The sequence below is a fragment of the Pristiophorus japonicus genome, chromosome 5 (assembly GCF_044704955.1).
Source record: "Pristiophorus japonicus isolate sPriJap1 chromosome 5, sPriJap1.hap1, whole genome shotgun sequence".
Classification (NCBI taxonomy): Eukaryota; Metazoa; Chordata; class Chondrichthyes; family Pristiophoridae; genus Pristiophorus; species Pristiophorus japonicus.
In genome coordinates this window covers 216758788-216781053 of record NC_091981.1, presented here as the reverse complement: position 1 = coordinate 216781053, position 22266 = coordinate 216758788, and positions in this window count along the sequence as shown.

Here is a 22266-nt window from a genome sequence, read left to right as displayed (position 1 = left end):
TAATTATGTTTTCCAGCTCCCCAGTTTCCCCAGGCGCAATGGGAGGCCCCTGGAGCATCACCCCAATTGTTGCAGGTCGTGCTGACCATGGGGGAAGAAGATGCAACCGAGGAGGATGATGAGCCGGTTGAGGAATCTGCAGTATCTGTGGCCTCGTCATCCTCAACGGAAGAAGTAGCGGGACCGAGCGGCTTGCAGCAGGGCACTCCCGAGTGGTCCAGTGCCCACCCCACGGAGGTTGGATCGGCGAGGTAGGCACGAGCAGCGACAGGCAGATGTGAACCAGGAAATGGTGCCTCTGTCGAGGGTGAGCATCGACATTGGTCGAGAGCTCCTCCAAGCGATTAGTGGGTTGACCGGCAACATTGCCGCACTATCTGTGCGAATCTCGGAGGGCATGGGGCAGATGGTTGCGGTAATGCGGCAAACGGCCGACCCCGTCGATGCCATGCAGCAGGCGATGGTTTCAGAATACGGCACTGCACCCCAAGGTGCCGTACCACCAACAACGTCGACAGATGTGAGTCAGGAGGAAGTAATTGTTTCTGACTTGGAAGAAGTTTCTTCGGAAACGTCTGCTCCTCAGCCCCCTGAAGTAAATCTGCCAACATCACCGCCCCCCCCTCCCCCGCCCACTGTCCCCCAACAGCAGCAATGCTCAAGGTGCCCTTCTGCAAGACGTCTTGGCCCCGTTATTAGGGATGTAAGTGTGAGAGGGGGATTTCAGATGGGGGGGGGCAAAGGTAGAGGAGGGAAGCGTGGCCGCAGGTAGGAGGGGGTGGGCCTAATATATTTTAATTAAAAATTTGTTGAATGTTGAGGGTTGTGGGAGGGTGTTATCGTTAATTTAAAATTATTGTTGTTTGAAAAATGTCATTGACTGTTGGGGGTGTTGGGGGCGGGGGAGATGGGTGTTATAGTTTGTTATAGTTTGTTATAGTTTATTGAATATTTTTTTTATGTCACTTGTTAAATTATTACAATTTTTTATTGAACTTTATAATTGTGCAGTGTCTTCTAATAAGGTAAGGTGAAACATCAATACATGGGTTGCAAACATTGGCCAGGCCAGGCCAGGATAAAACGTAACGCAACTGTAACTGTCATCAATGTAACTTCATACAAAGCGTTCATTTATGAGCTGCTGACGCAACAGTTTTGCACCTGTGTAACCACCACGTAGCTTTTCCAGTGGTGTGGGAGTGGGGTGGGGTGGGGGTATGGGTTCATTGCCAGGTTGATTGCCCTCCCCGAGGTCCTCGTCCTCCTCCTCATCCTCCTCTTCTGCCTCCCCTCTGTCCTGAGGTAGACCGGTAGTCCCATCTAGTAAATGTAGTCCTCTCCTTATAGCTAGATTATGCAACATGCAGCACACCACAATGAACTCAGCAACCTGCTCAAGGTAGTATTGTAGGTTGACTCCTGAGTGGTCCAGGCTTCTGAAACACTGGTTCAGCACTTCAATTGTCTTTTGTGATTATATGGCTTTCATTGTGATGCTTCTTGGTTTCTGTCTGGGGCTTACACATGGGGTTCATGAGCCAGCTGGCAAGGCCATGTCCTTTATTGGTCAGCATCCAACCGTGACCTTGTGGTTGACTCTTAAACAGATCAGAGACAGTGCTCTTACACAAGATGTGTGCATCATGGATGCTCCCTGGAGAATTTGCATTTACTGCCATAATTATTTGCTTGTGGTCGACAAGGAGCTGCACATTCAGGGAGTAAAATCCCTTTTGGTTGTGGTAAACCTCTGCATCCTGTTAAGGTGCTCGTCGGGCAATGTGCATATATTCTATTGCTCCCTGCACCTTGGGGAAGTTTGCTATTCTCGAGAACCCCAAAGCCTTCTCACTCTGTGCCTCCTTGGTCATAGGGAAGTTTATACAGTCCATCCTGCGTGTGTAAAGGGTTTCAGTCACCTGTCAAATGCAGCAATGTGTGGCGTGCTGAGAAATGCAGCAAATGTCACCAGCTGAGGCCTGAAAGGAGCCCGATGCATAGAAGGAAAGTGCCGCAGTAACCTTAACCTCAACGGGCAGTGCGGTCCGAATGGTGCTGGTAGGCTGCAGATCTCCCTTAATTAGCTGGCATATCTCACTGATGACCTCCTTTCAGAAGCGCAGCCTCCTAAGGCATGTGTTATCGGACAAGTCCAGGTATGATCGCTTATTCCTGTAAATGCGTTGGGTGTAAGGTCTCCTCCTCCTCAGCAGTCTGCCACCTCTGTTATTGGGCACATAATGCTCTTCAATGAACCTTTTCCCATCTCCATGCTGTAGCATGTGAGCAGTCATCAATACTGGTTGAGAAATTACAGGCCCCATCACTATAAATCACTATAAATGCCCTAATTTGTCTTCTTAAATTGTCCTCAACAAATACAAGATAAACTAGAAATTAACCACAATGTGATTAGATGATTGGCAAGATTCAAAAACGTCCTTAAAATCATTCAGGAATGACTTCAATGCTCCCATCCACTTCAAGCAGCCTTTTATTAAACTTCCTCTGATGTACAAAATGGCATCCATACTGCCGGGTTAAGATCAGGTGAGTGCAACTTTTCTTGAGGGTCTTTTTGGGCGAGTGATCATTGGGCGCAATATGGGCGAAATGCCGAAAGTAGCGCTCGGCGATAATCTTGGCAATAATGGGGCGCTAGTTTCCATTATAAACAGTATTCTGGGTTTTGCACGAGTAATGACGTCATATTTTTTTTTAAATAGGCCGGCGATTCAGCTCATTTCTATATGCCAAAAGTTGCGCCGGAGATAAATGGGCGATAATCGGGCGTTAGTTTCCATTTATCATCAAATATGGGCGATAACCTGAATCTCAGTGCTTATATGGATGCTAAATAGGCGCTAAATGGGTGATTATGTGCCAAAAGTCTAGCCCCTACATCTTTTGTTATGTATTACCATGCAAGTTATGTGTGATGATTATTTTGTTATAATTACATCTTCATTAAGGAGCGAGAAGTGTAATATATAGCTCCATTTAGTGGACTACTGCTTTACCTAGTGGACAACTGTGGTAATGCAGCCATTGCTGCAAATACAATAATCATCATAGACAGTTCCTCGGAATCGAGGAAGACTTGCTTCCACTCTTAACATGAGTTCTTAGGTGGCTGTACAGTCCAATACGAGAACCACAGTCTCTGTCACAGGTGCGACAGATAGTCATTGAGGGAAGGAATGGGTGGGACTGGTTTGCTACACGCTCTTTCCACAGCCTGCACTTGATTTCTGCATGCTTTCGGTGACTAGACTCGAGGTGCTCAGTGTCCTCCCGGATGCACTTCCTCCACTTAGGGCGGTCTTTGGCCAGGGACTCCCAGGTGTCAGTGGGGACGTTGCACTTTATCAGGGAGGCTTTGGGGGTGTCCTTGTAACGTTTCCGCTGCTCATCTTTGGCTCGTTTGCCATGAAGGAGTTCCGAGTAGAGCGCTTGCTTTGGGAATCTCGTGTCTGACATGCGAACTATGTGGCCTGCCCAGCGGAGCTGATCAAGTGTGGTCAGTGCTTCAATGCTGGGGATGTTGGCCTCGTCGAGGACGCTAATGTTGGCGCGTCTGTCCTCCCAGGGGATTTGTAGGATCTTGCGGAGACATCGTTGGTGATATTTCTCCAGCGACTTGAGGTGTCTACTGTACATGGTCCATGTTTCTGAGCCATACAGGAGGGCGGGTATTACTACAGCCCTGTAGACAATGTAACCCTGTAACTTGGTGACAGTTTTGAGGGCCTGATCTTCAAACATTCTTTTCCTCAGGCGAAGGCTGTACTGGCGTGCTGGAGGCGGAGTTGGATCTCATCGTCAATGCCTGCTCTTGTTGATAGGAGGCTCCTGAGATAAGCGAAGTGGTCCACGTGGTCCATGTTGTAAATACAATAAAGGCATCAGGTGACAGGTAACCTGACAAGTTCCTGTGTTAAGAGTCATCTTGTAAAGTCTGTGTTTTGTGATGTCATGGAGAATATACACCTCAACTTATCTCCTGCTGAAACTCTCGTTGATGCCTTTGTTACCTCCAAACTTGACTATTCTAATGCTGTTCTATCATTTTCCATCCAGTGCCCCATCCCGTACCAAGTCACACTCACCCATCCTCGCTAACCTACAATGAAACACATTGATGACCTCATGTCTTCCTATTTCTGTAATGTCCTCCAGCCTACAACTATGTCCTATGCCAAACTCTCAATTTCTCTGTTCTTTGCTCTTTCCTCTCCTCTCTCTTTCCCTGCCTCTGTGTTTGCTTAAAACCTGTTACATCTCTAACTTTTTCCACTTCTGACGAAAGGTCATCGACCTGAAACATTAACTCTGTTTCTCTTTCCACAGATGCTGTTTGAATTGTTGAGAATTTCCAGCATTTTTTGTTTATATTTCAGATTTCCACCAACCGCAGTATTTTGCTTTTGAACATAAGAACATAAGAACATAAGAATTAGGAACAGGAGTAGGCCATCTAGCCCCTCGAGCCTGCTCCGCCATTCAACAAGATCATGGCTGATCTGGCCGTGGACTCAGCTCCACTTACCCGCCCGCTCCGCATAACCCTTAATTCCCTTATTGGTTAAAAATCTATCTATCTGTGACTTGAATACATTCAATGAGCTAGCCTCAACTGCTTCCTTGGGCAGAGAATTCCACAGATTCACAACCCTCTGGGAGAAGAAATTCCTTCTCAACTCGGTTTTAAATTGGCTCCCCCGTATTTTGAGGCTGTGCCCCCTAGTTCTAGTCTCCCCGACCAGTGGAAACAACCTCTCTGCCTCGATCTTGTCTATCCCTTTCATTATTTTAAATGTTTCTATAAGATCACCCCTCATCCTTCTGAACTCCAACGAGTAAAGACCCAGTCTACTCAATCTATCATCATAAGGTAACCCCCTCATCTCTGGAATCAGCCTCGTGAATCGTCTCTGTATCCCCTCCAAAGCTAGTATATCCTTCCTTAAGTAAGATGACCAAAACTGCATGCAGTACTCCAGGTGTGGCCTCACCAATACCCTGTACAGTTGCAGAAGGACCTCCCTGCTTTTGTACTCCATCCCTCTTGCAATGAAGGCCAACATTCCATTCGCCTTCCTGATTACCTGCTGCACCTGCAAACTAACTTTTTGGGATTCATGCACAAGGACCCCCAGGTCCCTCTGCACCGCAGCATGTTGTAATTTCTCCCCATTCAAATAATATTCCCTTTTACTGTTTTTTTTCCCAAGGTGGATGACCTCACACTTTCCGACATTGTATTCCATCTGCCACACCTTAGCCCATTCGCTTAACCTATCTAAATCTCTTTGCAGCCTTTCTGTGTCCTCTACATAACCCGCTTTCCCACTAATCTTTGTGTCATCTGCAAATTTTGTTACACTACACTCTGTCCTCTCTTCCAGGTCATCTATCTATATTGTAAACAGTTATGGTCCCAGCACCGATCCCTGTGGCACACCACTAACCACCGATTTCCAACCCGAAAAGGACCCATTTATCCCGACTCTCTGCTTTCTGTTAGCCAGCCAATTCTCGATCCATACTAATACATTTCCTCTGACTCCGCGTACCTTTATCTTCTGCAGTAACCTTTTGTGTGGCACCTTATCGAATGCCTTTTGAAAATCTAAATACACCACATCCATCGGTACACCTCTATCCACCATGCTCATTATATCCTCAAAGAATTCCAGTAAATTAGTTAAACATGATTTCCCCTTCATGAATCCATGCTGCGTCTGCTTGATTGCACTATTCCTATCTAGATGTCCCGCTATTTCTTCCTTAATGATAGTTTCAAGCATTTTCCCCATTACAGATGTTAAACTAACCAGCCTATAGTTACCTGCCTTTTGTCTGCCCCCCTTTTTAAACAGAGGCGTTACATTAGCTGCTTTCCAATCCGCTGGTACCTCCCAGAGTCCAGAGAATTTTGGTAGATTATAACAAATGCATCTGCTATAACTTCCGCCATCTCTTTTAATACCCTGGGATGCATTTCATCAGGACCAGGGGATTTGTCTACCTTGAGTCCCATTAGCCTGTCCAGCACTACCTCCCTAGTGATAGTAATTGTCTCAAAGTCCTCCCTTCCCACATTCCTGTGACCAGCAATTTTTGGCATGGTTTTTGTGTCTTCCATTGTGAAGACCGAAGCAAAATAATTGTTTAAGGTCTCAGCCATTTCCACATTTCCCATTATTAAATCCCCCTTTTCATCTTCTAAGGGACCAACATTTACTTTAGTCACTCTTTAACGTTTTAGATATCTGTTAAAGCTTTTACTATCCGTTTTTATGTTTTGCGCAAGTTTACCTTCGTAATCTATCTTTCCTTTCTTTATTGCTTTCTTAGTGATTCTTTGCTGTCGTTTAAAATGTTCCCAATCTTCTATTTTCCCACTAACCTTGGCCACCTTATACGCATTGGTTTTTAATTTGATACTCTCCTTTATTTCCTTGGTTATCCACGGCTGGTTATCCCTTCTCTTACCGCCCTTTTTTTCCACTGGAATATATTTTTGTTGAGCACTGTGTATCTCTATTTCTCTGACTCTGCCTGCCCCACTTCATTTGCTCCAACAACCCACTCTCCAGAATTCCTTCCCGAAATCCCTCTGCCTCGCACTCTCCCTTTCCTCATTAAAAACCCTACTTCAACCCCTTCTGCGTTCTCCATCTCTTTCTTTGGTTTGGCCTCAATTTTCCATATTCCTCTGTGAAGCACCTTGGGACATTTATCTATGCTAAAGGCAAGTTGCTGTTCGTGTTGTTGTCAATAAGTGCTCATGCTTCTGTCAGATTGGTTTAATATGTGAAGTTTTTGGAAGGTGTGAGTATGGCAAGTGAATGTGGCACCGTGACAGTGAGGCCCACGGAGCTACAGTTCCACATGAGCTGGAACGAAAGAGCTGTAAGGTTGTGTGATGATTTGGAATGGGCAAACAGTAAATCTAGAACAGATTGACAAACAACACTTTGTGGCATCTGCCATCTGCTTGGCACATGATATTGTTGGCTCATCTTTCCTTACCATATTCCTTGAAGTCTTCTCCTACATCTGTTCCCAGGTCATGCAGGTACTGCAGACAGCTTTCAGCCTTTGCAGGCATTGTGCACTGGGGAGCGTGCCCACATGCAAAAGAATGTCCACTTTGCCAGCCATCATAAAAGGGATCAGAGACAGCGTCTGCTATCTGATTTCCCCACATTAAGTTGTCCAAGCTTTCGGCTTTGTCTGCCCTTCTGTGGAAGGACTGAAAAATTGCATGAGCCATTTTTGAGCTATTAAAAGGTTCAGATATTTTATTCCTGTGTATTCTCCCACTTATATTGCAATAGTCAAGCTGTGCAAGGAACATATTTAAATTATATTCATGAACTGGCCTCGCGGCATCAGCAAGGTTAGCTTTCTACTCTGCTGGAGCAGAATTAGGACCTCACAGAGTGATCCCAGTGACTCCAGTATCGCTCTGCATGTAATGCAATGCACATGAAATCCACCAAGTTCTAAACATGTGAAAACAATACATTTCCAACTAACCCCAAAAAACAGTTGGGCTTGGGTCAGGTGGGAACACAACCTGCCTCAAACACACCTACTTCCAGTTTTAACGGAGGCGGGAAGAGGGGCAGGCGACCATTCGCTTTCAGAAGGAGATGGTAATTGAAATCTTTTAAGAAGGCTGCCTGCCTTCATTTTAACAGTGTTCCTATTCTTAACTACTGTTGGTCGGGTTTACCGGACTTTGGGAAACCTGGCAGGTAAAAGGAGGCAAGAAGGACTAGATCCAGCCTTTACAGCACTGTTGGTGGGACAGGAGGAGCAGCAGCAAACCGCTAAACAACTCCCTCCCCCCACCACCATGATCTACCCCTGACATCCCTGTGATCATCGACCCACCCCCCACCCCGATCTCCAGCAGCCCCACGCGATCACCGACTCCCACGATCTCTGACTCTTCCTTGATTCCCCCTATCTCTGCATCCGACCCACTGCAATCACCCCCAACTCTCCAACCATGCTGTACTGCCACCCCTCCTCCCTATCCCCAATGATCTCAACCTCCAACAGCATTAAACTTAAGCACTCCTGGGCTGCGGCCTCTTCTGCTGCATTTCCTATCTGACTGGGAGCCAAGCCTGTCAATTATGCTGTTAAAAAGAAATACGTACGCCATAGACCAGAACTCAGAATTGGGTATTGTACATATAGTGAATGCTTACTATTGTAACTCAGGTGTGAAGTGATACACTTCTATCCTTGGCCTCAAGTTTTAGGAAAAGAGAAAATGTGAAAAGAAGGAGACATGGATACTGGATTATTGCTTTGCTAGTGAAAAGAAGGCAGCATCTGAAGACACAAGGTATAAGGAACCTATGGGGTGAAAAGAGGAAGAAAGAACAAATGCCCACAGAGTATGTTCCTCACCTACAGAAAAGTGCATGAATCTTGAAGCATTTGCTTGTAGTGGGCCTATGACCTCTTGGATGCAGTTTGGCATTCTGGGCTGTGAAATGCAGAGTGTAATTATTCTCTGGTGCCTGAAAAGAGCTCATACTGCAGTAGCTCATGGCTGCATGTAACGCATTTGTTATCAAAGTGAGTGACTCCAGGTCACCATGTAACAAACCTGGCATATATTAGTGAATACATCTTTGCTGAGGTGAAAATAACAAAGATATTGCTTTGTTGTCAATGTCAAATTGTTCTTGGCCTGTAAGTTCTCTAAGAAGGATAATTCTTCATCATTCGCTGTCCATCTTCCTCTGATCTCGCTTTGATCATGTACAGTGCCAGCAACGAAAAGGATAGCTCCACTCATGTGGAAATTTCTGCTACTTAATAACACAGCTAAAGAAGATATTGTATGCTTGCAGAGTTTAAATCTAGGTTGTTTAGACAGATCTGGTCCCAATAACCTGATTACTCGGTGGGTGAGTGATTATTTGTGTGAAAAGGTTTGGCAGTTTTTTAGGGAATAAATTGGGAAAACAAAGAACAGAATGCAAGAAAAAGGGCTGTGGGACGACCTGTAAAGTAACAAGGAGAGGTCTAAAGGGCCAAACATATAGTAATAAATACATACAGTAATAACAGGGAGAGGTCTAAAGGGCCAAACATATCGTAATAAATACATATAGTAATAACAGGGAGAGGTCTAAAGGGCCAAACAAATAGTAATAAATACATATAGTAATAACAGAGAGAGGTCTAAAGGGCCAAACATATAGTTATAAATATGGAGAAATGCAGATTCTAGAGCATAGAAATAAATTGAATGGAAAACAGATGCAAAAAAGAAGAGTGCAAACAAAGTCAACAAAACTAAAAAGCACCAAAATAAAAGTCAGCAAAGGATCACACTTTGGAAAAGTCCATGCAACAAAACTTGATAAATGTGCAATAAAATGAGCCATGGACAAGGGGAACCATGAGTGGGGATAATCTCAGAAAAATGGGGCAAAGATTCCACGCAGCCTGACACACACCTGCAGTAGGGTTGTACGGTGAATTCCTGGAGCAAAGACAGCAGGCATTGAGGAAATAGGAGAGAAGCTGACAAAAAAACATCCAAGTTACCAGACAATGAGGCAAACAATGAGGTAAAGACAGACTTAAAGGAGAGATCAGCAGTGACATAAAAGCAATGTTGAGAGGATGGAGCTTAAATGGGAACATGTGACAAAAGATTAAATGAGTCTTTGAAGCATCAAAATATCTAGCTGATTTATTGCAACCTAATTTATGAAGCATACATTTTCTAAATCAATTTATTGATACACAATTGATGGTCTACTTATCCAGAGAGTTTATTTATCAACTAATTTATTAGAAATATTGGAAGTGGATCAATTTGTTGAGAGGATATAATTAGGTATGTTTTAGTAAAGAACTGATTCCACTGAATAGTTGATTGTGACTTTATTTATTGAGCTTAAATTATTTCAAAATGATTTACTCGAAGACAAATTATTTTAACAGTTGTATAACAGAAATCTGATTTATTGAAGAGTTACTTGTGGGAAGCTGCTGAAAGAGGCAATAATTTGCAGGGAGCAGATTTGTAGGCACATTAAGTATGGGAGGGTAATTAGTTCAATGAGTTTTGACAAGATGGTACCGCAAGAGACAGGCAGTCTTGAGGTTAAAAAGCATTGGCAATCAGGTTGGGTGTCATGTAGAAACAGGAAAGTCCTGAGGTAAATGTGATTTGACAAATAGGGAATGTAGGAGCAAGATAAACCTTGAGTTAATAAAAAGGTACGAGGCAGTCAGCCAATGGAAACCCGCTCAGTCCCAATATTAAGAAAACATCACAGAGTATGGCTAGACTCAAGGTAATGCCAGACATCTAATAAAGCATGCAGACTGCCAAAGTGAGGCCGCATGGCATGAAGCTACCAGGTAATAAAGTCAACTTTCTCATGATAAATGCATCATGCCAACTGCCAGGGTACCTCATGTAGATGTGGAGTATCTTATTCCTGTGGTCGCATACCAGCTGCATGTTTAGGGAATGCTATCCCTTTCTGTTGATTTAATAATAGCCACCTGAGTACAATCCATATTGCTCTCCACCCTTAGGAAGCCTAAAGAAAAAAAGATTTACATTTATATAGGGTCTTCCATGATCATCAGACGTCTCAAAGAGCTTTACAGCCAATGAAGTACTTTTGAAGTGTAGTCACTGTTGTAATGTCACTACAGCACGGAAACGGCTCAATGCCCTCTCACGTTGAGAAGACGCATTCACGGGGAAGGAAATTAACTCGGCAGCTCTAGTGAACAATGCATCAGTCACCTGCCTGATGCAACAGTGGACCACTGGTTGTGAAATCTCATGGAGATCCCCTGCACTAGACAGGAATGATCTGTAAAATGTATGGAGGACAACTTCACCTCCATAGACAAAGCCTGAATAGACATTCCCCGAAGTTGGTTTCAGGTCAGATTTCAGGATCCTGCATAGCTCATGAACTGTATCTTTTGGGACTCTGAGTCTCCTCATGTGCTGCTCTTCAAACAGCTGTAAGTAAGAGTGCCATGCAGTTCTGTACAGTTTGATGGCTGGATAATTGCTTACCCATCTCAGTGTCCTCTGATGCAGCTAGACTCTTCTCCAGACCCATCTATCCTCCTCATCATCATAACAAATGCCAAATACACAAATATCTAGAGGTACTGTCATGTTCCCTGGCACCCCAAGGGGAATTCCTTTTTAAGAGTCAGTGCGAACCCGTTTAAATCTCTCCCACACTGAATTCACAGTTTCAAGTAACAATAACCCTTAAGTTAAATTACTTCAAATGAAAGCAACAATAACATATTTCCTAAGATAAATCTCCCCTTACCGTAGTTCAAAATCTCACCTCACTGAAACAGACATTAAAGTTTGTCACTTTCCAACATCCTCCATTGAAATTTATACCGAGAGTTGGGTCTGTCTGTTCTGTTCCACATTACAATGTAAAGTAGGCTGGGACAACAGGATCTTTGGCAGATGAGGCCATACCAATAGCCCACCTTCATTTCCATGTTCTTCACTTGTTTTCTGGAAGGCCTGAGCTGCGTTATTCCCAAAGAAGGACTGAAGAGCCGGCAGACCAATGCATGCGTGGCCTCTTTCCATTCACACCTGGCACTTGTGAATCATTTTCCTATCCAGGCCAACAAATACTAAACATTATTGTTTTCGGTATTAGCATGGGAACGCATTGGTGTGGCATTCTCTGTTTTTTTTAATTGGGGCAGTGTCCCATTTTAAGTGAATAGAGGAATGCCACATCGATGCAATACATGTTTGTATGCTAATATTGCAGTCATTTTTTAAGGGTAAAATAAATGCCATTGCATTTATATACAGATGATATCTGTTATGTATTTAACCCCTTGTAACCTGCATCATACCTGTCCACCAGAGGGCCTACCTGTTGGAGTCCCAAGGAATCCCAGCATCCCTTATGAACACAGTATATAAGCAGGCCACCCATGAGATACCTACACTCTGGACCTACAATAAAGGAGCTAAGATCACACTTGCTCATTACACACAGTACTCGGTCTGACCATTTATTATGAGTGTAACAATATCATCCTTTCATATCAAGGGATGAGCATGGGCAAAGCTTTCTCTTAGCTTGGAAAAATTGCTTATATTAGTTTTGGCCTTTCCATTAATAAATGCAATATTATATTAATTAATTACATTTATAGCGGATGCGTGACAAATATTATTTTTCTTGATATAGAAATTATAGAGGAAGTAATAAAATCTTTGCTTCTTAAAAACAGATAAACCAGTTAGCTTGTAATTTCTATAAAGTGTTCTTTCAGGAACCGTTGATGGATCTCATTCATTACATACTCCTGAGAATACAGCTCAGTCACAAAACAGGCATCAATCACAGAATTACTTATCACCTCGAGGTTTTTCTGTTCAGCTACAACTTATAAGCACTGTGGTTTTAGCCATTCTTCCTAAATGCAACATTGTAGATAAAACTCATTTATTAACATCATTCTATGTTTTTGAACTTTTGAATGTTAAGAAAAAAAGACATTTTTAGCATGGAGCTATTAAATCCTTCTTGCCTGTGCTGAATGTATGGGCTCTGAAGGGCTGATTTTTATCGTCCCGTTTTCCTGCTTTCTCCCTATACCCTTTGATATTTTTCTTCTTTAAGTAACATTGAATCCTATAATCAATTTAGCATCAATCAGCACTTGTGGCAAAGCATTCCACATTCTGGTAACTTTTTTGTGAAGAAGTTTCTTCTAGTCACCCTTTAATCACACCCCCTCAACCCTTCTGTATGTAATACTTATTTTGAGTTCATGAACTTGTAACTCAATTTACCTACCAATAGAAATAATTAATATTTTTAAATTCAGTGTTTTGTTTTATTTCAAATGTCTTTTATTTTTTGGGAATGAGTGTTGTACTTGATAAAGTAAGGAATGTCAGTGAAAAGAAATGGAAAGAACATTTTCTGCTTTTTGCTAATTAAAACCAGGTACTATACCATATAAAATATAGGATGGTATAAGTGCACAGTAAATCTTCCTGTACATAGCTCCAATATTTCTTGTTCTGCAGTTACATTGGGGCCAAGTTTCGGCCTCAGTTGCTTCTGATTTTTTGGAGCAACTGGTTTAGAATGGAGTATCTTAGAAATTTGAATTCTCGGCATTTAGTTTGCTCCAGTTCTAATCAGTTAGAACAGTTTCACTTTGGAACAGAATTTTTTTTTCAAAAGGGGGTGTGTCCGGCCACTTACGTCTGTTTTCAAAGTTTAGGCAGTGAAAACTTACTCCAATCTAACTTAGAATGGAGTAAGTGAAGATTTTTGTACGTTCGAAAAAACCTTGTCTACACTTTAGAAAATCAGGCATAGGTTACAAATCAGGCGTAGGGAATGGGGGGGGGGCAAGGGTTTAAAGGGAAGTTTACAAACATTAAACACTTCAGTTTTACAAATAAAGAGCCATCATCAATAATAAATGATAAATACATCAATAAATCAACCAATAAATCAATCAACAAAATTAATAAAAACTAATTTTTTAAAAAGAAAATCAATAAATAAAACATTTTCTACTTACCGACTGCAGCACCAGGAGTTCTCCAACAGCGTGCTGGGGCAGCCCCCCCAGTGTGTCTCTATCAGTGTCTCTATCTCTCTGTCTGTCTGTGTGTGTCTCTCACTCTCTGTCTGTCAGTGTCTGTGTTTCTGACAGCGAGGGGAGAGGAAGAAGAGGGGTGGGAGGGGGAGAAGGTGGGTGGGAAGGGGAGGGGGAGAAGGTGGGTGGGAGGGGGAGAAGGGGTGGGGTGGAGGGGGAGGATGAGGGGGGGAGGTGGTGGGGGTGGGGGGGGAGGTGGGGGGGTGGGGGGGAGGTGGACGGGGGAGGTGGAGGGGGGGTGGGGGGGAGAGGAGGGGGAGGGAGAGGAGGAAAAGGGGGGGAGAGGAGGAGAGGGGGGAGGAGAGAGGGGGAGAAGGGAGAGAGGATGGAGGGAGGGAAGGGAGGGAGGGAAGGAAGGAAGGGAGAGCAGGAGGCTGAACGGCTGGGCCCAAGACTTCGGGCTAGATTTACAGGTAGGTAGCGTCGGGTCTCGGGGGGGGGGGGGGTCGCGGAGGTCCGGGGAGGGGGGGGGGGGAAGGGTCACGGAGGTTCGGGGGGGGGGGGGGAAGAGTCGCGGAGGTCCGGGGGGGGGGGGAGAAGAGTCGCGGAGGTCCCGGGGGTGGGGGAAGAGTCGCGGAGGTCCCGGGGGGGGGGGGAAGAGTCGCGGAGGTCTGGGGGGCGGGAAAGAGCCGCGGAGGTCCGGGGGGCGGGGGAGAGTCGCGGAGGTCCAGGCGAGGTGGGAGAGTCGCGGGGGTGGGGGGGGGGGGTGGCGCGGAGGTCGGGTCAGGTCGGGGGAGGGGAGTGGAGGTCGGGTCGCCGGGAGGGGGGCGGGGGGAAGCAGAGGTCGAGTTGGGTCCGGTCGGGTGGGAGGAGCCTTATTCATGTATCCCCAGTGAGGCCATTCGGCCAGGGCTAGGGGCTGCGTGCTTCAGGCCCCTCCCACAGTTTTGGGCGCCTGGAACTACTGCACATGCGCGCCCACTGTAGCGCGCATGTGCAGAGGTCCCGGCACTGTTTTCAGCGCAGGGACCTGGCTCCGCCCCCTACAGCTAGTGCTGCACCGCGCCCGGCTCCATAGGGCCTGCAGGGAGCCGGAGAATAGGTAAGTTTTTTTTAGGCGCACTATGTGGCGCGAAAAACGGGCGTCCAGTTCCAGGCTGCGCCGTTTTATGCATGGACCGAAACTTGGGCCCATAGTAACTATCGGCCTGAGACCAATATCTACAGTACTACTTCCAGCCAGATAGTGCCTTCTTTATACTGGCTGAGTGGACTTCAGAATCCTAGAAATCTCAAATATTATGCAGGGGAGGTTCTGGACAGGCCACAGCACCATGAGGTAGCAAGCAATCCATGCAGTCGGAAAATAAGGCGGGAGCCAGAACACCCCCTTGCATCTCATTTAACAGGTTTCATTGACCAAACTCCACCTGCCGGAGTCCTAGAAATCTTAGGAATCAACCCGATAGAATCATAGCATCTTACAGAATAGAAAGAGGCCATTCAACCCACCTTGTCTGTGTCAATTCTACGAAAGAGCTATCCACGTGAGCCCGTTTTTTTCCCAAACCTTTTTAAAACGTTTCCTTTTAAAACTATTATGGATTCTGCTTCCACCGCTGCTTCTGATAGGGCAGTCCAAGTCGACTGGTGTTAAGTGTTTACCTGTGACTTAAAGACGTGAAGCAGCGAGAGACCTTTGAAGTGCAAAAGGCCAGGAGAGTGTGGAGTTTTTCCTCAGTGAGAGTGATGGGGCAAAAGTACTGACATTTTGACTTACTTATTTTGGGCTCAATTTTCCCCAGTGATTTGCACCGTTTTTTGGAGCAGGCTGCTTTTTTTGGTCTAAGTTAAAAAACACAGTTTCCCAATCAATTTGCACCAGCGTAACTCAGTTAGTTATGATTTTTTTAGGTATGTTTTATTTTCAGCCAAAGGGGGGCGTAACCTGCCACTCGTGCCAATTCTGGCCATTTAGGCAAGTTTAGCCAGCTGAGAGTTACTCCAGTTCTTCTTAGGCCAGCGTATGTGGCCTCTGCAGAAAAACCTTCTGGAGAGTTAAAGAAATCGACGCAGGTCAGGAAATCGGTGCAGGTAAATGCAGCAGATGCCCGGACAGCAACAGCAGGGGAGGTAAGAGCGAGGGGGAGAGAGAGGTGCGGGGGGAGAGAGAGAGGTGTGGGGGGAGAGAGAGAGGTGGGCGGGGGGAAAGAGGGGGACTGGGGGGGAAGCCTTTCGGGTGTAGTTAGGTGCAGGGACCGGGAGGGAGGAGGCTATTCGGCCTGGGATAGGGGCGGGAGAGCGGACTGGGAGGCCACTCGGCTTGGGATGGGGCGGGGGAGTGGAACTGAAAGCCATTCGGCCTGAGGTAGGGGCAGGGGAGCGGACAGCAGGCCATTTGGCCTGGGTTAGGGGCAGGGGAGCGGGACCGGCACCGGCACTGGCACCGACAAGGGGCTCGGGACAGTGGGGGGGGGGGGGTGGCGGGGTGGAGCGGGACTGGCAAGGCACTCGGGTTGGGGGGAGGGGAGCTGGTGCTGGAGCGGCACTGGAAGGGGCTTGGGGCAGGCTAGGGAAGCAGACCAGCAAGTCCTTCGGCCAGGGCTAGGGGCCGACTTTAATAATTGGAGGTAAGTTGCTGCAATATATTTTAATGTGTTTTTAAGTTGATGCAATGTGTTTTAATGTGTTGTGAGCTGGGTGTATGTTTCACTTTGCAGCTTCAGCCCGCATTGTTTCCCTGGTTACCATGGCAACCCGATCTTTTTGGCGCAGATCAAGGCTCCACCCCCAAAATTAAAGGACAGGTCAGGCTGTGCCAAAATGAAGAAATCCAACAGGGAAACCTAGAACATTTTTTTTGTGTACTTGGGCCTCAAAAAAACGGGCGTAACTCTTCAAGTATGCCAAAAAAAGCTTTGGGGAAAATTGAGCCCATAATTGCATTTGGACTTTAATTTTGTTTATTTTAGTAATTCAATACTTAATTTTGTTTATTTGGTGCCTTATCTATGGGCTGATTTGAGGAAGTAATATGTTAATTAACTGATGGCATGATAAGCTGGCCTCTAATTGGATGTTGGGCTATTGTATAAGTAAAGATGGTAGAAAATTTCAGTGTACTAGACAAGATTAGACTGGGGCAGCAAGACACCAGCAAGAAAATAAAAGCGCAGGAAAGTGAGGAGTTCAGCCTTAGCTGGAGTTCAGTTTTGAGGTGTGGTCAGATTAAATTAATCTTGAGTGACTTAACCCTAAGTTGCTGTGTTTAATTTTATTAATGTATTCAAAGAATATTTCCCTAAAAAGAAACAGTTGGGTTTAGAGCGTGGGGCAGTTAAAGTGTTAAAAATGGGATTCCCGACCTGATCCCGCCTCCAATCGAGTAGCACCATGCTGGCGTTGCGGAGGAAACCAAAGGGCTCACCAGTGTTGGTTTGCTGAGTATGTATGCAAAGCCTGTAACACGAAGGGCCACCTCCAGCGTTTGTGTAAAAGAAATACGACTCACCATCTAGCAGAGGAGTCAGTAGATGACTTTGAATCCAGTGGGGAGTATGATGATTTGGCCAGAGAGGCAGCTCAACCCCAAGAAGAAGTGTATGGAGTGTATACCAGGTAAGTTTTTTTTTCAGCCAACGGGGGCATAACCTGCCACCCATGCCAATTCCGGCCAGTTAGGCAAGTTTGGCCAGCTGAGAGTTACTCCATGTTAGCGTGAATGTTTTCTTGGAAGAATCACTCAACACTCAGAGTCGGTTCCAACGCCAATGCGGCCTTTATTTACGCCAGCGGGGAGGAAGCCTCAGGACTGGATCCAGGTACTTCTCTCCACCGAACAAAGGATTTCATGTATTTTTATATGTTTTACAACAGTTTACTACAGTTACATCAGCCCATTTCGGCTGGACACTATCCAATCATACTGATTATAGATTCAATTAGACCAATAGATAGAGTTAGTCTCTAAACGTAAAGTGGCTCATGTATTGCCAAGAGATGTGTTGCTAAGGAGTGTGTTGCTAAGGGGTGTGTTGTTAGAAATGACTCATGTATCTTGTAACATGGTCCAGGCCCCCCTTAGCTTACTGTCCTTGGGTGCTGTCTTTGGGTAGCCTCCTTATCTAATCCTGTTACAGAGTCGTATTGTCCTTACATTCACCAGAACATTTTGTCTGAGGCCTGGCTGATTAGAGACATCTACAGAGTTTGCTTGTTATTCCTGTGTGTGGGAAACAACAATTATCAGTTTCCAGGAATGCGGTCTATGTCAGCTAACAGAAATCCCTTGAGGCTTCACGGGTAGCCATTTTTATGGTATCAGAGTTACATATTTAGTTCTAACCTTATGCTACAGGTGCTGCTGCCCTAGGGGAGAATTTTCGCTATAACAACCCCTCCTTTCGGTCAAGGGGCTAGTCCTAGCCCCCTGAAACTGGCACTAATTATAATCTGTTATAGTTTTGTATCACCCGGTACTCCCTGCTTCAATGTGCTGGCCAGTCACGCGATTTCAGGAGTCCCAGTTGTTTAGATCAAATCAATATAGTTCGAATTACCCCTTTCGCCTATTACACGAATCTCCTTGCTTATCTGAGCTTTGGTGTTTAACCTCCGTTGTTGTGCATTATATCTGCAAGAGCAGCAAGCCACGATGCCCCATGTCAATGCTAAAACTAGCTGTACTCTGACCAGTATGTGTGATATAATTCGAATCCAAGGATGGATGCTCACATTCATTCCCCAGTCTCAGACCTTTCTCCACCAGCTCTGATTTTGTAAGTCTACATCGATATCTTCTTCCAGTACTTTGATTTTAGTTTGCAGTTGGTGGTAGAGCTTTACGGATTGACCCACCCTGAGCCTCAATTCTCGTAATACTTCGGTTAGATGTGGGATAGGGACCTGATCTGGCTCGTCATAATCCTGCAAATGATTCGTGGAGCTGATCGGATACATTAATAACTTTGGGCTTCCGGCGCCTAACATGGGTGATATGTGCTTGCCCGATCGTGACAGGTCGTAGTGGCGTAAAGCAAAAGTTCGGCTGTGGTATCGGGCACTGCAGGTCATTATACTGGTATGAACGCTCAGTTGTAGAGACGCAGTATCTTCCTTTCCCTCCGTAGCCTGCCCTCGCAAAGTGCATGTGTGTGGGCACTATTTCTAGTACACACCCGTCGGTTCGGTTAAACCCGCACTCGCCTAGCTCACCTCGGCCTACCGGGTGAGGGCATACTGTGATCTCCCCCCTTTGCTTGCATTCTGTTAGGGAAATCCCGGTAAGTATGTCGTTTCGGCGAACGGCGGAGGTGGTGGTCAGATAGTAACGGATGGAGAAATTTTCCTGTATTGCTCCGATATTCTCTAATTGGTACAGGGGGAGCGGCCCTGAGTTCGGCGTGGTTATAGGGGTCATCAGGACTATCCCTATCCCAGTATTCCTACCCATCTGGCAATCTGGAATTGCTGGGTATACTCGGGTCAGTCCCTACAGAGTACATTTATCCAGTGTCCCCCTCTGGTTAGCCAACTGAGCCAAATGTGAACTGTCTATCCAATCTGGTACGTCCCCGCGTTGGATCTGGTCGAGATTGTGGTGGATCTGTCCCACCATCCACAGACCATAAGCGTGACAGAGTTGCCCCCGTCTTTGCTTTCCTGTATCTTCTTTTTCTCTATCAATGAGGTGATTGATGGGTTTGGCGTGAGCTTCCAGGACTGACATGCCATCCAACTGGATTTCGGCACCCTCCTTTCCTAGGTTGGCTTGGTCTTCCTGGCTTTGCTCCACCCTCTCTAATAACCCCTTCATCACCCCTCTAAGCTGTTCGACCCTCTCATTTAACCCTTGTATATCTATCGAGTTTACTACGGAGGTCCCGGTATTGAAACCGGTAGCAACATCATTAACTATTTCCCTCTTTATCTTGGGGGCTGACCCCTGTCCTCGGAATCTACTGGCACCCATTGCATCGGCAGCCTGCTGCATTACAACTTTACTTAATACATTGTACATTTTCCTTGACTGTTCTGTACAGTATTCCGGCATCTGGATGCCTGAAATATTGATCAGGACAGGCACAATTTCATGTTTAACATTATCATGTAATAATTCCCCTTCGTTGTACATTACAATCCCATTTTCTGGTCCCTTTGTAGTTATGGGACAAGGCAGTTCCTCTGGCAATCTAGTGGTTCTTATGGGGCGCGGTGTCGGAGGGGGTGAGAAGCATACATACAATGATATTGCAGCCGCCCCCACCTCCTCGTAGTACCCACACAGCCCCACTCCCTTTTTGCGGATGACTGATTGCTGGGACTGTCCCGGAGGCGCGCAAATTATGCCAAAAGTACATTCATCGGGCCCTTTGACATCCCTCCGTTTAATGCAGCTGCTCCTTATAACCGTGGAGCACTGTACACATACCCGGTTCTTATTAGGATTCACTTGTAACCATGCATTAAAATAAGTCCTGTCCTTGCTCCAGTCCTTGGCTGCTGGGATGCACATTCCATCCGTTAAATTAAACAAGACTCCATAGTTCATGTAGTTGTTTATTTCCTGAGTGCACTGCAATCCGTTGGCATCATCCAGTGTTTGCGTGGGTCTTGAGGTTCCCAGTATCATGAGTCCCCAGAGTCGAAGTCACCACTGCGGTCCCATCTTGGTGAGTGTTTTATCTGAAAATTTTAAACAGATAGCCTGGTCTTCACCAGGTGTTAGGTTCTGGTCTACTTGTGTCGCTATCACTCTGTGGAATCGGAGGTAAGGATTAGGTTAACCATATTCTTTATAGTCGTACCATCTCTATCACTTCATGTCCCTGTCTGGGCTGCCGTCGGTTTTGCGTGTGAGCCTGCTGTGCTCGAGCCTGCACGATGACCCATCTAAATATTATCCAAACTCCAATCAACACCAATGCCACCATTATTCCTCCAAACATCGCTGTCTGCTTTACCGTTAGGTTGGGTTTGTGGACTACACCTATCCACCATGGGGTACATTGGCTCTATTGCCATAGGTGATGGTGCTATGGCTGCGCACTGCACTATCCGTCTCGTCCCGTTTTCTAAAACATCTCTTCCAGCCTGTTTATCTTAGCTTTTAACTCTTGACCAGCTAGTTCCGTTTTATTTTTATTCTGAATATCCCACCATTTCCTCTGTCTGTCAGGTGAGTCTTCTTTATTTTATTTAAGAAATCCAAATTAATAATGTCCAGTATAAAACAGCTGTCAATGAAAAGGGTTAACTCCTTTACAGGTTTGTAAGAAAGCCTGATGTCATTACGTGACTTCACGTAATCATCCAAAAAATTCTTTTTTTTTAAGTCTTTGTGCCATCAGTACTTGCTTAGAAATTAGGAATCTGTTAAAATTTTAGAGTAAACTCCAATGTTTTCTTAACTTCTAATTCAAGTGCTTGCCAAAGAATTTAAAAAAAAAATTGATTTAAAACGAGACCACACATTTTTAATCGCAATTTTGTTTACTGAAATTCAATTTTTTTTTTTAATTTCTCTCTCAGCACAAAATCTAAACTTCTGTGCCAGTTCCATTTTCTATAAGAATTTAAAAATTCAGTAAGATTCTCTAATTCCCAGTTTTTATTTTCTTTCTGTGCTGAGTTCGCATAGCTTAGATCTTTTCTCCTCGTTATCTTCAAAACACTCCTGCTTGTTTAGACTGTTCAGGACTTTTCTTGATAAACACTGTCCATTTTTTTTTTTAACATTTCCGTTACATCTTTTTTTTTCAGATCTCCTTTCTTCAAATTAGGTTTTGTATTTTACATGGAGGGCTCGTAACTCCATAAAGTTGTTAATTTAAAATCATTTGTTTACTTTCAAAGTGGCGTCTTTATCTTTTCTTTTTCACCATAACTGGAATGGAGTCTAGCTTTGAGGGTTTGAGGGCTGCTTTTCGTTATCTCAAAATGCTCCAGTTTCAAAGTCGTTAAAATGTCTCTTCTAAACTGCTAAAGCTTGCTGTTTTTAACGTTTTTCAAAAGTCCCTTTTACACCTTCGCAGATAGCTCGCCACTCGCCCAGGAGTTTGACCTGATCAGATTTAATTTAATAATTTTTCTTTTTTGAATCCACCTCAGTATTTTCTGTGCCTTCTCTGAATATCTCAAAAGCCCAATTCAAACTTTGTAATTTCAATCTTTATTTAAAACCTTTTTTTTGAGCTAGAAGCTTTCTTAAAAGGCATTCTTTATCTCATTCCGAGACTAAATTTATGTCTTTCAACCCAATGTAATCAATCATTGCATGTTTTCTTTCGACAAGTAAATGAGCGTGTCAAATAAATTCTTTTTTTTTAACCACCGGGACCATGTATTTTTTATCTTTTGCTCAACAAACCTATCCTTTGTACATTTCCTAGCTCCGTAACTTATCATCCGAATAAATCCACACCTGCGTTTCTAACTTAAAATGTCTTAAAACTTCCCACACACAGGACAACACTACAAAGGGTTAGCTAAAATAAACAGACGCTTGCATTCCTCTTCCAACCAGGCTTTCAGAAACATGACAACATAAAAATTCATTCCGCAGTCACAAAATCACACAAGGACTCTCACTCAATGACCAGACATTTACAACAGTCTCCCTTCATTCAACAAAGC